This window comes from Abramis brama (genome assembly GCF_963993115.1).
Source record: "Abramis brama genome assembly, chromosome: 3".
In the NCBI taxonomy this organism is placed as follows: Eukaryota; Metazoa; Chordata; class Actinopteri; order Cypriniformes; family Leuciscidae; genus Abramis; species Abramis brama.
The window spans coordinates 1,161,827-1,167,826 of record NC_139965.1 but is presented as its reverse complement, the minus strand read 5'-3'; positions in this window follow the sequence as shown (position 1 = coordinate 1,167,826).

The window sequence follows — 6,000 nt, the reverse complement described above, 5'->3', positions numbered from 1 at the left end:
GCTGTTGATGTTATTGTTTTACTTATGTATACACTGAGTCACTTTTGTATTTGTATTTATGTTAATCTCCCAACAACATTGCCGTATGCACACACACATATTCACTGCCATACCAGCTCAAACTCATGCACTCACACTTACACATACTGTGTACTAACAGGCCCACATATCAATATACGTTTATGTTTAGTTTTCACTAAAACATGTCAACTGTTACTTTTTTAACCTGGAATGTTGATTTGGTTCTCAGACAAAGAAGATCAAAGTTTTGAATCATCTAAATAAATTACAAGCCGACATTTGCCTTCTACAAGAAACACATCTATCAGAATCAGATCATAACAAAATGAAATTATCGAAGTACAACCACTTATTCTCGGCTCACTACAACACAAAACAAAGAGGTGTATGCATTTTAATAAGTAAAAGAATCTCATTTGTTCATAACACCACTGTTATAGACCCGAAGGACGATTTATTATCATTAACGTTTCTATTAATAATAGCCCAATTACAATTGGTAACCTAAATGGCCCAAACACAGATGACCCATCTTTTTTCCAGACTTTTTTCTCATCCATTTCAAACCTTTCTAACTGTCCAGTCATAATAGCAGGTGATTTCAACACAGTTCTGGACCCAACAATAGATGGATCTAAAAGTTCAGGCAATAAACGCATTTTACAATCTACAGAAACCATAAAACAGTTCATGAGTGACTTTGGTTTTGGCGATAGCTGGCGTCAATGTAGACATTAAAATCATCACCAAAGCACTAGCCCATAGAATAGAAAAAGTCACACCATCTATAATCCATCCAGATCAAACCGGTTTCATTAAAGGTAGACTCGCTTCTAACACACGCAGACTTTTTAACTTCATGGATTACTCATCAACTCAAAAAACCAAAACCATCATAGCTACTCTAGATGCGGAAAAAGCATTTGATAGAGTCAACTGGAAATTCCTGTTTTCCACATTGGAGAGGTTTGGTTTTGGGGAGTCATTCATTAACTGGATCAAAATTCTGTATACTTCACCTTCAGCCACTGTCATCACAAATGGACTAACATCACGAAGCTTCACACTGCACCGGGGGACTAGACAAAGATGCCCACTCTCCCCTTCACTATTCACCATTTTCATCGAACCGTTAGCAGCAGCTATTCGTCAAAACAGCCGCATTAAAGGAATTCAAACACCAAATATACACCATAAAATTAGTCTTTACGCTGACGATATACTACTGTATCTGCAAGACCCCTCATCATCATTACAAGAAACAATCAAACTCATTGATTCATTCTTAAATATTTCTGAATACTCAATCAACTGAAGTAAGTCTGTTATCCTTCCATTATATTCCAACAGTTTGGATGTGACATCCCATACACTACCTATCCCTCTGTGCACCAATTACATCACATATTTAGGTATTAACATTTCCCCCAGGCTGTCAGAGCTGTTTGGACTCAACTATACTCCACTACTTAAAACAATAAATGATGATCTTCAACGCTGGATGAACTTACCACTATCCATTATGGGCAGAATATCAATAATTAAAATAACTGAACTCCCTAAATTAAACTATTTATTTACAATGATACCTTCACACCTGGTTTAAATCGCTAGATTCAATCACTATCAAATTCTACTGGAAAAATAAAACCCCAATAATTAAATTGACTACACTACAGAAACAGAAAACACTAGGAGGACTGGAAGCACCACATTTCTAGCACTACTGTCTGGCCAATCAGCTCCAAAATATATACAAATGGATTCACCCTAACCCATCAGATATCACTTGGCTAGATGTTGAACAAACAATTTGTAAGGACATTATCATTTCAGAATTACCTTTTTATAGTCAGGCGATCAAAAAACACCAGTTTTAAAACGCTAACATTAGCAACAGCTCTGACAGCCTGGTGGAAATTCCATCAAATCACAAATACTCCTCTTGCACCATCTAAACACACCCCCATCTGGAACAACCAGATTTCATAGTTAACAAGAAGCCACTCAACTTTCACCTAGATTTCACCTAACTAGACAAAAATTATTTAAAATGGGATTCACTTCTGAAACCTGCTCACATTGTACACAAAATACCCCAGACACCATATGTTCACGCCATTTGGGTTCTCTTACGAGAGGTTCTCTCGTATTGCGTAAGTAGCTTACGCTTCGGGAAAGTTCTCTTTCTTCGAGATCTGAAGCCAAAAAATTATCCTTAATTTTGCATTTATTGTCAACGCAGTGCAGCAGCAGGCAGACCAAAGCAAGCTGTATAAGCGTGCTCATTGGCTGCCAGGCGGCAACTGCTTAAGCCTATCAGTGAGCCCGGTGTGACGTCACACCCAATGAGGGCGCTTCGCGCCCTCCACACCCTTCTAACCGTCAAGAAGGGTGTGGCCAGTGTGTATATATTGCGGGCTCACAGGCTGAACTCTGATTTTCTTGTCTTCAGTGAAGCTCTTCGCATCGCTGGATCTTGAGAAGCCGCCGCCGTTGAAACCAGCGACCAGCAAGCCTAGGACAGCGCCTGAGGAAGCCGGCCACCTTCGCCGCCTTCAGCCATCCGTGCCTGCTACGCTATCCGGCGACATATCCTTTTTCTCTGCATTTTCTGTGTTGTGTGTGTGTTCGCCCTGCGACACGCACTTTCTCTAAAAGAGCGTGAGGCATTTTTGTCAAAATGCCTCGTTTTTCCTGCGGTTCGTGCCGCGCCCCGCTCAGCAACGGAGACCGCCATCTCATCTGCGCTCTCTGCCTGGGCCGCGATCACGCCGTCGCCGCCGCACTCTCTACGGGCGGCTGCCCCGAGTGCGAAGAACTCTCAATGTCGACCCTGCGGGCTCGACTTGAGGTTTTTGACCAGGCTGTCGCTCCGCATGTCCCTGTTGGGCCGCGCAAGAAAAAGCGCCGCTCGCAGCGACCACCGGAGACAGATGCGGCGTTCAGAAGCTCGCCGGAACCTCTCCCTCGAGCTTCTCTCTCGCCCTCTCCGCCCCCCCTCCCGGCCGCTCAACCGCCGGCTCTCGCCCGCGCCGCCGCCGTTTCAGGGGACGAGGCGGATGAGTCTGATGGACGCGCCGCTGACAGCTGCTCTATCCTGGCGTCTGACAGTGAGGACTGGTCCACCGCCTCCTCTACAGTCCAGGATTCTGGGCGTTCTCGAGCGGGCGAGGACACGGAGCTTTTGCGCCTCCTTACCCGGGCTGTTGACCAGTTAGGCCTCGAGTGGTCTCCTCCTAAGGAGCCAGCACCAAACAGGCTCGACGGCTGCTTTCTCCATCGCCGCCGCCGATCGCCAGCTTCCAGAACCACGCCTTTCCTGCCTGAGCTCCACAGCGAGCTCTCTAAGTCGTGGAATGCACCGGTTTCCGCGAGGGTCTCTTCACACGCTTCATCGACGCTCTCACAGGTTGACGGCGCCGCTGAGAAGGGGTATAATGCCATTCCCCCTGTGGAAGAGGCGGTAGCAGCGCACCTTTGCCCGCCTTCTCGTTGGCGCTCAAAGGCTGCCCTCCCGTCTAAGCCCTGCAGGACCACATCAGCCCTTGTCGGCCGCGCTTTCTCCGCCGCCGGTCAAGCTGCTTCTGTCCTTCACTCCATGGCCGTGCTGCAGATTCTCCAGGCTAATCTCCTCCGTGATATGGACGAGAAAGGTCTGGAATCTGCTTCCATTACGGATCTAAGAAGCGCGACGGACCTTTCCCTTCGCGCTACGAAATCCGCTGCCCAGGCCATCGGACGGTGCATGGCTTCTCTGACCGTTACAGAGAGGCATCTCTGGTTGACGCTCGCCGACATAAGAGAGTCTGAGCGCGCGGTGTTTCTCAACGCCCCCCTCTCTCCCACCGGCCTGTTCGGCCCAGCGGTTAGCGGGATCGTTGACCGTTTCTCGGAGGTACAGAAGACTACACAGGCGATGAATCTCTTCCTGCCTCGACGCTCTAGCTCTGTTGCACGCCGTCCTCGCGACCAGCCTGCGCAAAGTTCCACCCAGCGTCCAGCTCAACCTCCGTCATCGCAGCGACGACAGGGCGGCCGCCCTAGATCGCGCTCTTCCAGCCGAAACAGACCGCCTCCTCCCCGGGGACCCCGGCAGAGGATTACGGTGAAACCGGAGCCCGCTAAGACCTCCTAGCCCGAGGAAAGAAGCGACGGCTGTGTCCCGCTGCGGCCGGACCACCGTCAAAGCTTCATGTCCTGTCAGTCCCCGTTGCCACGGTTACTGCGGACACTCATTTCGCAGCCAACGAGCCGGTAATCTCACCCTCTCGCCTGCATACAACCGCCGTTTTCACTGCGACCCAGAGAAATCTCAAAGAGAGCATTATGTCTGGTTGCACGGCTCGCGCCGCATGTGTTTCAAATGCAGTGAATGTGCCCACGTTTCTGTGTTCACCCCTGCACACAAGCACTATAAATCCCGTGTCTCTCACAGAGCCCACTCTCATAAAGCGAGTAGAATCCGCTCGAGTAGGTCACGTGTCCACTTCACGGTGCCCCCGTCTACTCACTGCCCGCTCTGTCACACGGCCATTCACAACCGGTCATGTTCTAAATATAGATGCTGTGCCCGCTCCCCTGCGCTCACACATACTAACGAACATTTCGCCCCCGACGCCGCCCTTGCGCGTCGCGCCTCACGCTGTGTGTTCCCCGTCCAAAGCCACCGGGACACCACGTGTAAAACGGCCAGTTATCGCTGCGTGCGATCCGCCGTGTCTAAGCACAGAGAGCGCGCGCGCTGCACCCGCCCCTCCGTTTCGAGCTCTCGAGCCCGCGATACGCGGCGATCAGAGCCCGGAGGCCATCCTGCCCCTGGCTGCACACACAGAAGCGTGGGAGGCTATCCCAGGTGCATCAGAATGGGTGCTAAACACAATAAAACAGGGCTATACTCTGCAGTTCGCTCGCCGCCCCCGGGCTTTCAGGCGCGTACCGAGACGAGAGTGAATGGGGAAGTAGCACATCTGCTTCGAGCAGAAATAGCGACACTTCTGTGCAAAGGGGCTATAGAACCGGTTCCCCCTTCGATGAGCGAGTCGGGCTTTTACAGCCTTTATTTCCTCGTTCCCAAGAAGGACGGAGCTCTCAGACCGATTTTGGATCTGAGATATTTGAACAAAGCTCTCATGCGAAGACCGTTCAAAATGCTCACAACCAGGCAGATCCTCGCGCAAATTCGCCCGAGGGACTGGTTTATCTCTCTCGATCTGAAAGACGCATACTTTCAGATCCAGATAATACCCCGTCACAGGCCATTCTTGAGATTCGCCTTCGACGGTCAGGTATATCAATACACCGTCCTACCATTCGGCCTGTCTCTAGCACCCCGTACATTCACGAAGTGCATGGACACGGCTCTCGCTCCCCTGAGAGGTCAGGGAATGTGGATTTTGAATTATTTGGACGATTGGCTGATTCTAGCACAGTCAGAGGCCGAGCTCATCGCTCACAGAACAGTGCTCCTCAGCCACCTGGAAAGCCTGGGGCTTACGGTCAACTGGACCAAGAGCTCATTGCTGCCCAGTCGTTCAACCTCCTTTCTGGGTTTGGAACTGGACTCTGTGGCAATGACGGCCCGTCTGTTGACACAGCGCGCGCGCTGCATTCGACGCCTGGCCGCTTCCTTTCGGTCGGGCAGCACCGCTCCTCTAAAGACATTTCAGAGGATGCTGGGTTGCATGGCCTCAGCTGCAGCAGTGCTTCAGCTGGGTCTACTGCGTATGCGCCCGCTTCAACGCTGGTTGAACGCCCGAGTGCCTCACAGAGCCTGGGCCTCTGGCGGCATTCGAATCAGAGTGACTCAGAGCTGCGTTTCAGCACTGAAGCCCTGGTTAGTGGCCGACTGGTACCAGCGGGGAGTGACAATGGGAGCCGTCTCGCACCGCAAAGTTATCTCGACGGACGCTTCCACCTCAGGCTGGGGCGCTCTTTTCGAGGGCAAACTGGCTTTTGGCCTGTGGTCGGACCAGGAGA